Below are 16566 nucleotides of genomic sequence, written 5' to 3'. Positions count from 1 at the left end.
GGATGAGTATTTCTGACTGCTGGAAATCTTTTCCATCTATCAGAAATACATTAGATATTCTTCTTTAGGATAATGGTTATCACTATGACTGTAACATGTAATGGGTATAAATAAAGAAGCGGTCAGCGGATTTTAAAATAAAGATCGGGTATGCACAGGATAGGAACAGAGTAAAATGTAAAAGCTTTATTGATGTTTGCGTTGGGTGCAGGTGCTTGGTGCAAATTATTTAACGCCACGATCTGGACTTGGTAACCGTCTGGGTCAAGAAGTCAGTAAATGCTCTACATTGTGCAGAGGGGTGGTTACTCCTCATCTTCTCTCTTTTTGCTGATAAAAAAAACCCCACATATATGGCAATCAGAGACCAAGTATGCTCTCTAAGGGTATGTTCACACAGTTAATAAAATACAGCTGAAAATACAGATCTGTTTTCAAGGGAAAACCGCTCCTAAATTTCAACCGTTTTTTGATCAAACTAGCATTTGTCTCTGCATTTTTAAGGCCGTTTTTTGGACTTGTTTTTCTATTGAGTCAATAAAAAACTTCTCCAAAAACGGCTCTTTTTATGAGCCTTTTTTGAAAATAAGGCGTAAAGAAACGCCCCGTCGGAACAGAACGCCATATTTTCCATTGAAATCAATGGGCAGATTTTCGTATGCATCCTGCTTTAGATTTTTCAGCCGTTTTTTGGGACGTTTATGGCCCGTTAAACGGCTGAAAATAGCCAGTGTGAACATACCCTCAATGGGAAGGGATAACATGAAGAAAAGTTCATGTTACCCCTCTCTGTGGGGGCATCTATAGCCATATAGGGACAGAATGAGTATCACGTATTATCCTCCTGTCCCTGCATCCTGCCCGCTAGCCCCCCCCCCCCCCCGCTGCCCCCTTTCTTCCCGGCACAGACTGAAATCATCGGGCTCTAGCTATCATTTGAACAAGAGTTACAGCCGTTAGTAGCAAGATACGTCCTTGGCTACTGAAGTGCCTTTCTGCCAGGACGTAGGAGATATGTCCTTGGCAAGAAAAGGATTAAGAAATAAAAGCCGCACTGTGATTGTTTGCTATTAGCAATATGGACAGTTATTTTTTTTAGTTATTTTAATTCAGCCAAAGTAAAAAAATAAATAGATATTGGAGGGCAGACCCCATAGCGCCTTCTATCCCTGGTCCTGTCCCCCCGGCAAACTCCAAGCATCTGCCGTGGCACAGGAGGTCTCCATACTCCTAGACAAGAGACGTTGTCTCTATACTCCTCCACACTTTAGCCATTACCCAGTTTACTGCCTTTGTAATGACAAATGTCAGATCTGGAGACATGTACTGCCCAAACTGGAGACACGTACAGCTGCCACCTTTGGTCATAACAGCGCTATAAATCAGCTCCTAGGGGAAGACCTCGTGACATACCTAGCCCACGAACTGCCCTAGGGCCCTCGTTTCCCACGGATCTGCCACTAATCGAGCGGGCCCACTCTCTGGGTGGGCTGCTGCCTAAGAAAAATTAACGGCTATATCCAGCCATTGCAAAGTACCTGTATCCTTAAGGCATACTGCCAACGATGTGCTGTCACAGTCCGAGGTCATCGAGTCCTAATCTTCCAGGATTTCCTAAGGAGCCCAACGGCAGCTCTTTTCTCCTATCTGCAAGTACCAACATTAGATTCCAACTACAATACCTCACTAAGCTCCAGGTGACAGGGATTGGTCAAGTCACGATTTTCACAGAGCAATGAGCTACAAAAGCCCACTTTAAGCCAAATGCACCTGCATGATGAAAAGTGCCTTTATGGCTGGAAATGACTATTCTAGTTGAAATGCCATTGTTAATTGTACTCTTTTTATTTTTGTATGTGTAGCGCCCATGGCCGCGGGCCGTCGGATTTACTCACCTCCCGACGCCCGCAGCCATGGATCTGTGAGCGCTGGCCTCCGTCTCCCTACTAGGAGATGCCAGCGCTCACTGCCGCTCCGTTCGGCTGAATCCCGTAGGGTGCGCGCGCACGCTCGCGCCCGGCCTTAAAGGGCCAGCGCGCGCAATTAGGAAATCGTCATCACCATCAACTGCCACGATTTCCTGGTCTATAAGAAGGCCCCTGGCCTTCTAATCCTTGCCTGAGCATTGTTAGTCTTTCCCAGTCTGTCTCTCAAATGGTTCCTTAGTGTCTCCCGTTCCAGCTGTTACCCGTGCCCTGTTACCGTTCCTGTATTCCGTATTGTTCCTGTGCCTACCCGCGTTCAAGTTTATTCCGAACTTTTCTTCTCTGACGGCCCCCATCTCTACCCTTACCAAGAAGGGTGTGAACGCCAAGGTGTGGACTCCAGAGGCAGAGTCCGCATTCATTAGCCTCAAGAAAACCTTCACTTCAGCTTCAATCCTCCATCACCCTGACGTATCTCGGCAGTTCTCACTGGAAGTGGACGCTTCCTCTGTTGGTGCAGGCGCATTTCTGTTCCAGAGGAGCTCCAAAGGAAAGGCAGTAGTATGTGGCTACTACTCAAGACTGTTTTCCTCTGCTGAGCGCAATTATTCCATTGGAGATCGGGAGCTGCTGGCTATCAAATTGGCCCTGGAGGAGTGGAGACATCTTTTAGAAGGCGCTGCTCACCCCATCCTGATCTTCACCGACCACAAGAATCTTACTTACCTTCAGTCCGCTCAAAGACTGAATCCTCGTCAAGCCAGGTGGTCACTGTTCTTCACCCGTTTCCAATTTCTCCTCCACTACCGTCCCGCTGACAAGAATGTGAGGGCCGATGCCCTGTCCAGATCATTTGAGACGGAAGACACGGTGGAGTCCCTTCAGACGATCATAGACCCATCCTGCGTTGTCCCCGCCTATTCTCTGCAGCTTAGAAATATCCCTCCAGGGAGAACTTTTGTTCGGTTGGCAGACAGAAAAAGAATTCTCCGCTGGGGAAACAGTTCTAAACTGGCTGGGCACGCCGGTGTCCGTAAAACCCAAGACCTGGTCGCTCGTCACTTCTGGTGGCCCACGCTACCTAAGGATGTTCTGGACTTTGTCTCTGCTTGCACGGTGTGTGCCTCCAACAAAGTGACTCACAGCAAGCCTGCCGGCCTGCTTCAACCCCTGCCTGTACCCAGTGCTCCCTGGCAGCACATTGCTATGGACTTCGTCACGGACCTTCCTCTCTCAGCAGGATGCAACACCATCTGGGTGGTGGTGGACCGGTTCTCTAAGATGGCACATTTTATCCCACTGACCGGCCTACCCTCTGCTCCTCGACTGGCAAGTCTCTTCATTCTGCACATCTTCCGCTTGCATGGCTTGCTTCTTCACATTGTGTCCGACCGGGGGGTTCAGTTTACCTCTAAGTTCTGGAGAGCCCTCTGTAAACTCCTGGATGTGAGTTTGGACTTTTCCTCTGCCTATCACCCCCAGTCCAATGCGCAAGTTGAGAGGATCAACCAGATCATGGAAAATTATCTCCGCCACTTCATCTCTTCGCAGCACGATAACTGGGTACAGCTTCTTCCATGGGCTGAGTTTTCTTACAATAACCACACAAGTGAGTCCACCACTTCCACTCCGTTTCACATCGTGTACAGTCAACATCCCAGAGTCCCTCTTCCTGTGTCGACTTCATCTCAGGTACCCGCTGCTGACTCTGCATATGGGGACTTCCTGCAAATCTGGCAACAGACACGGTCCTCTATTTTGCTGACGGTCAATTGCATGAAGCGAAAGGCAGATACCAAGAGAAGAGAGCCGCCTCAGTATCTTCCGGGGACTAAAGTCTGGCTGTCCTCTCGGAACATTCGTTTGAGGGTGCCTTCATACAAGTTCGCTCCCAGGTTCCTTAGTCCTTTCGAGATCCTGCAACAAATTAACCCTGTCTCCTATAAACTGCGGCTGCCTCCTACCCTCAGAATCCCTAACTCCTTCCATGTGTCCCTCCTGAAACCAGTGGTCCTGAACCGCTACAGCAAGACCTCTAGTCCCACAGTTGCTCCCAGCGGTCCTTCTGATGTATTTGAGGTAAAGGAGATCCTGGACCGCAAGAGAGTAGGAGGAAGGACTTTCTATTTGGTGGACTGGAGAGGGTTTGGTCCTGAGGAGAGCTCCTGGGAGCCAGAAGAGAACCTCAGTGCTCCTGCTCTTATTAAAAAGTTCCTCTCTCACTCTGGCCCCAAGAAGAGGGGGCGTAAGAGGGGGGATACTGTAGCGCCCATGGCCGCGGGCCGTCGGGTTTACTCACCTCCCGACGCCCGCAGCGATGGATCTGTGAGCGCTGGCCTCCGTCTCCCTCCTAGCAGATGCCAGCGCTCACTTCCGCTCCGTTCGGCTGAATCCCGTAGGGTGCGCGCGCAATTAGGAAATCGTTATCACCATCAACTGCCACGATTTCCTCGTCTATAAGAAGGCCCCAGGCCTTCTAATCCTTGCCTGAGCGTTGTTAGTCTTTCCCAGTCTGTCTTGCAAATGGTTCCTTAGTGTCTCCCGTTCCAGTTGTTACCCGTGCCCTGTTACCGTTCCTGTATTCCGTATTGTTCCTGTGCCTACCCGCGTTCAAGTGTCTAATGTCACGTCAAGTGCCATCTGCCACGTCAAGTGCCATCTGCCACGTCAAGTGTCTTCTGCCACGTCGAGTGTCTTCTGCCACGTCAAGTGCCATCTGCCACGTCAAGTGCCATCTGCCACGTAAAGTGCCATTGGATACTGCCCGCCACGTCTGGCGCCACTTTCCGCACCTGCCTCCATCCGTGCTGAAGCCACAGCCACCGCCCGGACTATTTCAGGTACCCAAGCATACTGTCTACCATTTACTTCTTCTTAGACTGTGACCTGGTCAGCTGCCTCCCCACTACGGCGGAGCGGCCTAGTGGGTCCACATACCCTGTGCCCGTGACAGTATGTACTCTTTAATGTACTATTTCTTTCCTTTCAGAAGCTTGTTTTTCCTTCCCGACTGAGGATGTGCAGACTTCCACCTCAGTCATGTTACCTAGACAAGTCTGCTCGGTCTGACAGGTTATCTGCGAGGGCATTTCAGTTTCACTCAGTTCTGAGCCCGCTGTTCGAGCCGAAATGCACCCTGACACATATTAAGAGATTCTGTCCTGACCTCACTTTTTACAAGAAAAACACTGGCAAACTGGTGTCTTGTGTTTCCTCCAGGCTCAGTCAATTGGTCATTGCCTAGCTGCCACTTTCACATCTAAGGCCAACAGCTCTTTACAATATTCCCTCCTAGAGGAATACACTGGTCGCGACAACAGGTTCCCCTATGTCTCCCTACTCATTGCTGAATATTTAGCACCCTTTTTTTCTATTCTGTATCAGTTTCTTATAACTAAATGCTTGGTTCACCTCATTTTGAGAGGAAACTTCAGCGCTGTGCTCTTCCCACATCTAGGCAGAGCTTCAATATAAGACAATAGGGTTACCGTAGTTGTAACTTTTACGCAGCAACTTTTTTTATGTAATACTCTACATTTGCGCCATACTACCAAAAGAGATTACTCCTATTATTCCCAGGTCCACCTTCTGGTAGATACCTTATATAGTATTACTTGATCTAGGTTAGAAACTATAGCCATATTTGATCCCTTAACCTGTAGCCATATTTTAACCCCTTAGTGACCACTAATACGCCTTTTTACGTCGGTCACTAATGGGCTTTAGGCTAGGCTGACGCCTTTTCACGTCAGCCTAGTCTAAGTCCTGCACGGGTCTCCCGTGCAGGCAGTAGCCGGGGCTCTGCTGTCTGATGACAGCTGAGCTCCTGCTCCAACGCCCGCGATCGAAGTTTACTTCGATCGCGGCCGTTTAACCCGTTAAATGCCACCGTCAATAGCGACCGCGGCATTTAACTTTGTTTACAGAGGGAGTGCGCTCCCTCTGTCACCCATCGGCGGCCCGCGAATGCAATCGCGGGTCTCCGATGGGGTGTCATGGCAGCCGGGGGCTTGATAAAAGCCCCCAGGTCTGCCCTGGACATATTCCTGTTAGGACGCGCCGGAGGCACGTCCTAACAGATTGCCTGTCAGATTTACACTGACAGGCAATAATGCTCTGGTATACGAAGTATACCAGAGCATTATAGCAGCGATCGGAATAGCTTAGTTTTGTTAGGGGAAGACACTCCACCAAGAGGGTATGCTGTGCAGTGACAGCATCAGTATACGCATTTAAATTAAACTATCCCATTCTCATGCTTCTCAGCCGTGCCTCAGTCTCTCGACAATTCCTAAATATGTCCCTTCGCTTCTAAAATTTTGGGGAAACCTTCATACAATCCTTGCACCTAATATAAACCCAGGTCTAAACCACCCTATCCATAAATGGTCTTAAAGTGTAACTGTCACTTCATATTTTTTGGGATATATGATATGGCAAGCGATTTTAAGCCTTTTTGTAATGTATTTCATGACCTTATTTAGACTCGTTTGCCCTTTTTTTTTTTTTAATCAGTTCAAGTTTATTCAACAAAACTCCACATTATTACAGGTCATTGTACGTTCTCATACAGTGTACAAGCAATTTTCAACAGACCCAATTCTTTACATTTAACCAAACATTCCCTTCCCCCCAACTCCCCCCTGTATCCCCCCCAGCCGATCTTCTCAGTACCACTTTTCCAATCCTCTCCCCTCAGTGGCCCTATACCTGCACTTGTTGCCTTAGTGTCATTAGCTCCACCGAAGCATACCCAGATTGATCAATCCACCTAGCCCATTGTTTGTCGAACTTGACCCTGGACCCCCTCTTGGAGTATATCCTATACTCCATCAGAACCTGTGAGTTAAGTGCCCCTATGATTTCTTGTTTTGATGGTGGCTCCGCATCCAGCCAGTGCTTTGCAATTCCTTTCCGAACTTGATACAGTATTTTAGCAATTGCCAACCCTGACATCCTATCTCCCCCCAAATCTCCAACATACCCTAGCAGCATTACTACAGGATCCCATGGGATCTGTACCTCAAACACTCTCCCCACTAGTTCCAATATTTCCGTCCACAGTCTCCCCAGCTTCCCACATGTCCAGAACATATGAAGGATGTCTGCTTTTTCTTCCGGGCACCTAGGGCATTTTGCATCCGCTCTTAATCCCATTTGTTTCAGCACCCACGGGGTCCTGTACACCCTATGTATCAGAAACAACTGCGATCTTCTTTGTGCTACATTAATGGACAAGGTACATGTTGCTGCCAATACCGCCTCCCAGTGGTCTGTTGTAATAGGACCCACATCCCTCTCCCATACTGCTTTCACTGTTGCCATAGGATCTCCCAGATGTTCCACCAACAACCTGCGATAAACCAATGAGATTAATCCTTTTGATGTTACTGCCTTTGCAATATGCTCCAACACCCCCGCGGCATGCATCGTCAGGTCCACACTGACTGCTTGTGTCTGCACTGCGTGCCGAATCTGCAGGTACTGATAAAACATGCGGGAGTCCAGTTGAAACTCCTCCCTTACTTGCTGAAAAGATTTGAGTATGTCTCCCTCATACAACTGATTCAACCGTATTATGCCTTGCTGCTCCCACCCCTGCATCCCTTCCAATTTACCCAATTCCCCCAAATAAGCATTTCTCCAAAGCGGTGTATATTTAGTGCACTCCCCTATCCCCAGCAATTGCTTGCACTGCCACCACACCTTATGTATGAGAAGCAGAGTGGGTCTGGTACTCGCCATCTGTTTATATCTGTGCGCTTCCAGTCCTGCCAGCGGGTTCTCCCCCCCCCCCCAGATATGATAGGATGCGCGCACTGGACCCCCATGTCTCTTCCTGCTCCCACCCCCAGAAATGCTGACATTGGGCAGCTAAATAATACACCCAAGCATTGGGAACAGCCAGGCCCCCCTCCTCCTTTGGCAGCTGTAATTTCTCCAGTTTAATCCTAGGTACCCCCTTCTTCCATACTAGGTCCCTAAAAAGGTTATGCAATCTCCTGAACCAATATTTGGGGATCCATACCGGTGAGTTATGTAGTACATACAACACCTGGGGCATAAGGATCATTTTAATCAAATTTGTCCTACCCAGAGCCGATAGGGGCAACTTATTCCACGCCTCTACTTTGGCTTTTATCTTTGTTAACAGTGGCATTACATTAAGGGACATATAATCCTGTACTTTCGCCGTCACCCTCACCCCCAAATACTTAAACTCCTTCACCACAGGTATCTCCACCTCCTCTTCCCCATTCTGAACATCCCCCGGGTCCATGAGCATTAGGGCCGATTTTGACCAATTAATGAGTAGTCCTGAGTATTTCCCAAACCGCTTAATTAGGGCCATCACTAACGGTAATGTGCGTTCGGTATCCGCCATGAATAGCAGCATATCATCTGCGTATAATGCAATTCTTTCCTCCACCCCCCCATATCTCAACCCCTGAATTTGTTCATGTTGTCTCACTGCACACGCCAAGGGTTCCACCGCCAACGCAAACAACAATGGGGACAATGGACATCCCTGACGCGTTCCCCGCTCCAGCGCAAACCGATCCGATAACACCCCATTCACCCTTATCTTTGCTGTCGGGGCTACATACAACAATTTTACCCATTTTATATAATTAGGGCCAAATCCCATTTTTTCCAGAACTGACCACAAATAATTCCACTCCACACAATCGAATGCTTTGGCCGCATCTAAGGACATTATGGCTCTCCCCCCACGATTATCCGGCATAACTTGTAGATTCAAAAACAGCCTCCTCAGATTTACCGCCGTCGATTTGGATGGCATAAAACCGGCCTGATCTCCGTGTACCACCCCAGCTACTACTTTAGCTAGTCGAAGCGCCAATACTTTCGCCATGATTTTAATATCCGCCGTCAGCAGTGAGACTGGTCTATAAGAGCCCGGGAGTTGAGGATCCTTCCCCTCTTTAGGCAGAACTACTATAGTCGCTTCATACATTGTTTCTGGAAGCCGCCCCCTATTGAAGCTATCTAAAAGAGTGGCCAGTAACTGCGGTGCAAGCTCCTCCCCATATTCCTTAAAAACTTCCACCGGAAGACCATCCGGCCCCGGCGCCTTTTCACTGGCTAGTATCCCTATAGCCGCCTGTATTTCCTCCAGAGATATTGGCTCCTCCAATGTCCCTCTCTCCTCCCCCCCCAACCTAGGAAATTCTATCTCCCCTATATACTCTTCCAGCTGCTGAGGCGTGTGCTCTGCCCTAGAGGCATACAAATCCGAATAGAACTGCTGAAACACTTTCAAAATCTGTCCTGTATCAGTCTCCAACTTCCCCCCCTCCCCTTTAATGGTGTGTACGTAGTTATTCTCCCTTTGAGCCTGCGCCATCCTTGCCAGTAACCGTCCAGTGGTTTCCCCCTCCTCATAGTATTGGCGTTTTAAAAACATCCTTTTGTTATCTGCCCTCTCCAACTGATGTTGCTTTAACAACCGCTGCGCCTCCACCCAATGCTTCAATGTGTCTGTTGTGTTATCTATTATATGCAGCCTTTCTGTCTCCTCTACCCTTCCCAACAGTGCTTCTCCTAATTGTCTAGACCGTGTTTTTACTGCTGAAATGTGCTGGATGAACACCCCTCTCAGCCACGCCTTCATCGCGTCCCACAGTATCTCTTGCGGTACCGTTCCTGAATTGAACTGAAAGTACTCCTTTATGAGGTTTAAAATTTGTTTATTGTCTATCAGCTTTAGCCAAAAGGCATTAAGTTTCCAGCACCCTTGCCTCCGCCCTGTCCTCTCCTCCGTCTTTACCTTCATTAACACAGGAGAATGATCCGATAACGCTCTTTGCAAGTATTCTATCTGAGCTACAAATGGTACCGCTGTCGGTGAGCACAAGATTAAGTCTATCCTGGATAAAGACTGATATGTGGAAGACGCACAAGAATACTGAAAGCTATTTGGATGTTTATCCCTCCATATGTCCCGCCAGCCCATTTCCGCAACCAGATGGCCAAAAGCTGTTACACCTCCCCCTGTCATGCCAAATTTATCCATATTGGTATTCAATACTGCGTTAAAATCCCCCATCACTAGTAACGGCACCTCCGGGTACCTAGCCAGTTCCTCCACCACTTTCTTGATACATCCACTAGAAAACGGAGGGGGTACATACAACACCACCAACACACAATTCCAATGATACAAAGTACAGTGTACCCCCACATACCGCCCCTCCCCATCCTGGAAGGAGTCGTGACATACAAATGGCACTGCCCTATGTATGAGAAGACTCACCCCCCTTGAATATGTAGTATGGTAAGAATGAAAACTATGGCCTACCCAGGCCCTATGCATCATGGAAACTGAATCCCTAGTCATATGTGTCTCCTGTAGTCCTATCACCCTCGACTCCTGTTTTATAATAAAATCAAATACCGCCTGTCGTTTTCTGGCTTCCCGCAGGCCCCGTACATTCCAGGACAAACAATTAAGTGATCCCATCATCCCTCAACATATCACAGCTCCTCCTATCCTGTTCTCTTAATTTTACATATCCGACCGGCTGGGTCTTTTTTCCCTCCCTCCCCTCCCCCCCCTGCACCCTCCCCTCCCCCCCCTGCAACCTCCCCTCCCCCCCCTGCAACCTCCCCCGTAAACCTACCCCTTTCCAAGGGTTGGGGCAACAGAACGTATCTGCCATTACCCATAACAAACATCGGCAGGTCAACTCCGCCCACCATACATTCAACAATGCCATAACTCGTTATGTGCTTTTCCCGCTTAACTGACCATCCCTCCCGCTGCCATTTTCTTACAAATAAACTACCATCCCTTCAGCATATCAATACCCCTCAATGTCCATAAACACATTCCTCCTCTTCCGGTCTTCCGCGGTCCCCGCAACCATGCCCTCCAATTCCAAGTCCAATCAAATGCCAAATCTTGCAATTTTTCCTACGACACCTGGTTCAGTCCTGCATCCCCAGCCTCCTTTTGCCAACCGGTCTGTTCCGGATCAACGCCGTCCCTCTGCCGGTCTCAGCTGACTTTCATGGCTATCCAACCATCTAACCGCTTCTCTCGGTGTCTCAAAAAAGGAAGTTGTTCCCAGCGCCACCACTCTCAAACGGGCAGGATACATCATCGAATATTGCACTTGTAATGCCCTTAGTCGTCTTTTTATATCCATAAACTGTGATCTTTTCCGTTGTACTTCCAAAGAGAAGTCCGGGAAGAAGGACACTTTCACCCCATTAAAGGAGATGTCTTGACGTTCTCTAGCTTTCCTCAGGATCTTGTCTCTATCTTTATAATGTAGAATCTTTATCAGCACCGGTCTCGGCGGCCTTCCGGGAGGGCCAGGTCTGGTCGGCACCCTGTGCGCTCTCTCCACCGCAAATAAAGGGGTCAATTCCTCTCTACCAAATGTGTCTATCAGCCACTTTTCGAAGAAGTCATCCGGATTCGTTCCCTCCACTCTTTCCGGAACCCCCACAAGGCGCACATTATTTCGTCTCAGCCGATTTTCCATATCGTCTGTCTTAGCCATCAATGTCGCCACTGCCTGCGAATGTGCCTGTACATCCTGCTTTATGTGAGGAATCGCATCCTCCATGTCTGAGACTCTCCCTTCCACGGCAGTGGTGCGTTCCGCAACTTTCTGCAAATCATTCCTGAGCAGCAAAATGTCCTCCTTCAATCCACCCATCTGATTTGCTAAGGTATTAAGGACCATAGAATTCTGCTTCACCGCTGCCAAAATGTCCTTTAGGGAGGGTTCCTCCTTCCTTACTCCACTTTTCCCTCCAGCACCTGGCTGATCCTGCATGGCGCCACTCATCTCCTCCTCCTCCTCCTCCTCCTCACTTCTCATGTCCCCCGCCAAAGGAGAATACCTGGATCCATATGATGAGCTTCCAGCTGCCTGATCTCCAGCCGACTTTCGCTGCTGTGCAGCCGCCCCCCCTGCTCTCGGCGTGCGGGCGAACCTCTCCAGCTTTTCCACAACTTCCTGCCGGAGGCCTCTATTGCGGCCTTCCTTCTCCTCGGCGCCATCTTGAGCGCGGGACCCGGGACTCGCTGGCGGCGACTTCTGCTTCTTAGAGCGCGTCATTATGACCGGGTATTCGTGCTCCTCCACCTCCAGACTCTGGTAAGCCCCTAGGGAAGCTATTTTCCCCGAGTTTTACGGGATATATGTACTTTAACGGATGTGTACAGCAGGAGCTCCGGTCACACACGTCCTCTCACATTCACCTCTAGGCCACGCCCCCGACTCGTTTGCCCTTTAATCTGCTCCTAAGCTGCCACCCCTAGCCTCTGCCAGCCTCTCACCACTTTGCCGTTGCAATGCAAAATCCATCCGTGAAGCTAGTGTATACGGACTGAGTCTGTGGGAACCGGGTTTGTTCGGGAACACGCACGCTAGAGAGAGCTCCAGCGTGCGTGTTCCAAACAAACCCGATTCTGTGTGCATCAGGTACACAGTATAGGGATAATATAACAATAATAAACCATTGGTGGCACATTGGTGGTGCAGGTTGAAAAAAAACAACTAAAATCATAGCGGATTTTACAGACGGCTCTGCTATAATTTATCCCTGTACCGTATAAATCGGCCGATTTGAATCTTGCTTTGGAGCTAAATTTAAATGGGCCAATCACAGAAGAGCCGACATTGTTATTGATTTCCATAGCGGCATCGGCTCTTCTGTAAATGGGCTCATTTGAATTTAGCCCTCAATCAGAACACATCAGGAAGAGTTTTGCGTGGAGAATTATATCCACCTACGATGCTGTTCGTATTAGCAGGTCAGCTGGGAACTTAGGAAGGCAAGTTATTTTCGCCTCGAACGTTGTGGGAAGTCCACAAAACATTCAAGAGTACGCAGAGGATGCCATGACTTACGTTTGTTCGTTCGTATGTCGTTTGTAAGTATCGACGGCCGGAACTGTTCATTACTTTTACTTGCAATGCAAATTGGATAGACATTACAGATTTGCTCTATCCAACTCAATCTTCGAAAGATATGCAAGACTTGATTACTTTATTTTTCTGCCAAAAACTAAAGACCTTGGGTGGTGTAATTAACAAAGGGCACACCTTTCATGCAACCCGGTACTGGATGTACTCTACTGAGTGGCAGAAGAGAGGATTGCCACATGCTCACATATTTGTTTGGCTGATTGAAAAAATTAGGCCAAATAAGATAATTTTTTTTATTTCCGCAGATATGATAGAGTCAATCTGTACATCCTGAACTGTATGTAACAGTTAAGACCCAAATGATACATGGGCCCTGTGGTCCAAGTTTTACAAACTCGCCTTGCATGCAGCAAGGAATTTGCAGCATAAGGTACCCAAGGAACCTTTATAGCTGAAACCCATACTGATGGTGATGGGTATTCATTATACAGACGTACAAAGCCTGGAGAAGATGAAACAATATAATTTAAACTTACAGTTTCCAGTTAAGCTATCATTTGCAAAAACACAGACTGATGAACCTATACCAGGGCAGTGCTTGGTACTTTTTCTAGGGTACATACAGTACTGTGCAAAAGTTTTAGGCAGTTGTGTAAAAATGCTGCAAAGTAAGAATGCTTTTAAAAATAGAAGTTTTAATAGTTTTTTTTATCAATTAACAAAATGCAAAGTGGATGAACAGAAGAAAAATCTGAATCAAATTTGTTGTGACCACCCTTTGCCTTCAAAACAGCATCGATTCTAGGTACACTTGCACACAGTTTTTGAAGGGACTCGGCAGAGAGGTTGTTCCAAACATCTTGAAGAACTAACCAAAGATTTTCTGTGGATGTAGGCTTCCTTAAATACTTCTCTTTCTTCATGTAATATTAGACAGACATGATGATGTTGAGATCAGGGCTCTGTGGGGGCCATATCGTCACTTTCAGGGCTCCTTGTTCTTCTTTACGCTGTAGATAGTTCTTAATAACATTGGTTGCATGTTTGGGGTCGTTGTCCTGCTGCAGAATAAATTTGGAGCCAATCAGACGCCTCCCTGATGGTATTGCATGATCGATAAGTATCTGCCTGTATTTCTCCGCATTGGGGATACCATTAATCCTGACAAAATCCCCAACACCATTTGCTGAAATGCGTACCCAAACTTGCAAGGAACCTCCACCATGCTTCACTGTTACATAGGTTGAAAAAAGACTGGGGTTCATCAAGTTCAACCTTTCTCAATAAATTACCCGTCCTTCATTGCTTGATTAATTATAACCCTCAATGCCATTTGTCAGTAAATGAGCATCTAGCCATTTTTTTAAATGCTGACATAGTATCTGCAATCATTACCTCTTGGGGTAGGGCATTCCTTAGCTTGACCACTCTAACTGTAAAGAACTTTATCCTATATTGATGTCTGAAAGATCTTTCTACCACATGCAATGGGTGTCTCCTGGCCCTTTCTAGAGTCCTTGGAAGGAACAGATCATGTGCTAGTTTTTGGTATTCACCACACATATATTTATACATGTTAATAAGATCATCTCTAACACATCTTTTTTCCAAGCTAAACAAGTCCAATTTTTCTAGTCTTTCATTGTAATCGAAACCTTCCATCCCATTTAATAATCTAGTTACCCGCCTTTGAACCCAAAACGGAATTCCATATTCAAGATGTGGCCTTACAAGGGATTTATAGAGGGGTGATATTACATTTGAATCACAGGTTTTTATCTCTCTTTTTATACACGGTAAAATCCTATTTGCTTTTGCAGCTGCTGCTTGACATTGAGTGCTGCTTAGCTTATTGGTTACCAGAATACCCAGGTCCTTCTCTTATTTCGTTATCCCCAGTTTTGTTCCATTTAATGTATATGCATGAATACTATTATTTTGTCCTAGGTGCATTACTTCTGCCATACTAAATTTAATCTGCCATGTTTTTGCCCATGCTGCCAGCTTATCTAGGTCTTTCTGTAATATTTTATAGTCAAGTTGAGCTTTAAAGGAACAGTGTCATCACAGAAAATGTTTTGATATGTTCAAGATGTTAGTGCTTTATTAAAAACGTTTATATTTATTTGTGTGTTTGTGTTTTACTTTTTCTTATTTTTACACTTTTTCTTCCCTATGGGGGCTGCCATTTTTTGTTCCATTTCTGTGTGTGTCGATTAACGACACATACAGACATGGAATACGGCAGCCACAGTCCCATAGGGACGACGAACGGCTCCCGTCCCATTCACTTGTGTGTACGGCGTCTGTGTGGGAACTGCGCATGCGCCGCTCCCACACAGTCCAACTTGAAATTGGCGCCGTCCGGCGCCATTTTCCTGTGGACCGGAAGTCGCGGCCGGACAGTAATATTACTACTTCCGGTCGCGGCTTCCGGACTTGTGCACTTGGACCAGCGGCAGCAGACGGAGCGGACGGGCCGGAGGGAGCCGCGGCGGCAGGAGCAGGTAAGAGATTTCAATGTATGTTCGTGTTTGTGTGTGTTTACTACTGTATGTAAACCTACTACACTGTGTGTTAGCTCAAAAAATGGCGACACACAGTGTAGGAGGTTAGATCGTTCAAACCCCTCGTTTATCCCGGCACTAGCCAGGATAAAGGAGGGGGGGATGCTGAGAGCTCACTAGAGCGAGGGCTTTTTACCCAATTTTGCAATGCTGCAATTTTGGGAATAGCTCCATCTAGTGACCAGAAATGGGAAATACTATAAATTAGAATTAATTTATAATATTTCCTGACTCGTGAAAAAAATAAAAAAAATTTGAACAATGTTTAATCACCCACACACTAAATGTTTAATTAAAAAAAAAACAACATGTTTTTCTGGCAACACATTGCCTTTAAGTATCCTACAAAGTTTTGTATCGTCATCAAAAACTGACACCTTGCTATCAATCCCATCCACAATGTAATTAATAAAGAGATTAAAAAGAATTGGGCCTAACACCGATCCTAATTGTACCCCGCTGCTGACATCAGTCCATTTTGAGTAAGTTAAATTTATAACAACGCTTTGTTTTCTGTACCTTAACCAATTCTTTACCCACTTGCATATATGGTCCCCCTGTATCTGTAGCTTTAGAACAGGACAGTTGTGTGGAACAGTATCAAATGCTTTTGCAGAATCCAAGTAAATCACATCAGCCACATGACCAACGTCCAGATTTGCACTTTCCGCCTCATAGAAACCGAGTATGTTAGTTAGGCACGACCTGCTTTTCATTAATCCATGCTGGTTATCAGTTATTAGACTATATACTTTTGCAGTTCATCTCTTAGAATACCCTCAAATATTTTGCTTACCACAGATGTGAAACTTACTGGACAGTAGTTACTAATTTCCACCTTCTTACCCTTCTATTTAATTGATACAACATCAGCCGTCCTCCAATCCTGTGTCACTGTTCCTGTTACAAGAGAGTCTAAGAAGATGAGATACAATGGTCTGTCCAATACTGAGCTCAATTCCCTTAATACTCGTGGATGAATGCTGCCTCGGCCAGGAGATCTATCAATATTTAATTTGCTTAGAAGCAGCTTTACTTCCTCCTTTGTTAAGCAGGTAATATTGGGTGGGGAACCTTTATTACTGTCCCCCTGAATATCTGGCACTGGGAGCTTATCAGTAAATACCGAGCAAAAGTACATGTTTAATATCTCAGGCCTCTCTT

At 46.8% G+C, this 16566-nt stretch overlaps 1 protein-coding gene across 7 annotated transcripts in view; it reads left to right on the top strand.

The window, feature by feature from the left end:
- The window catches only part of NAV1 (neuron navigator 1), a 735938-nt gene that overhangs the window by 655136 nt on the left and 64236 nt on the right, over positions 1-16566 (top strand). The window lies entirely within an intron of this gene.

Source organism: Rhinoderma darwinii, chromosome 2, assembly GCF_050947455.1.
Source record: "Rhinoderma darwinii isolate aRhiDar2 chromosome 2, aRhiDar2.hap1, whole genome shotgun sequence".
Classification (NCBI taxonomy): domain Eukaryota; kingdom Metazoa; phylum Chordata; class Amphibia; order Anura; family Rhinodermatidae; genus Rhinoderma; species Rhinoderma darwinii.
Note: the sequence above shows the minus strand (reverse complement) of the source record. Positions and strands in the feature narration are given on the sequence as shown.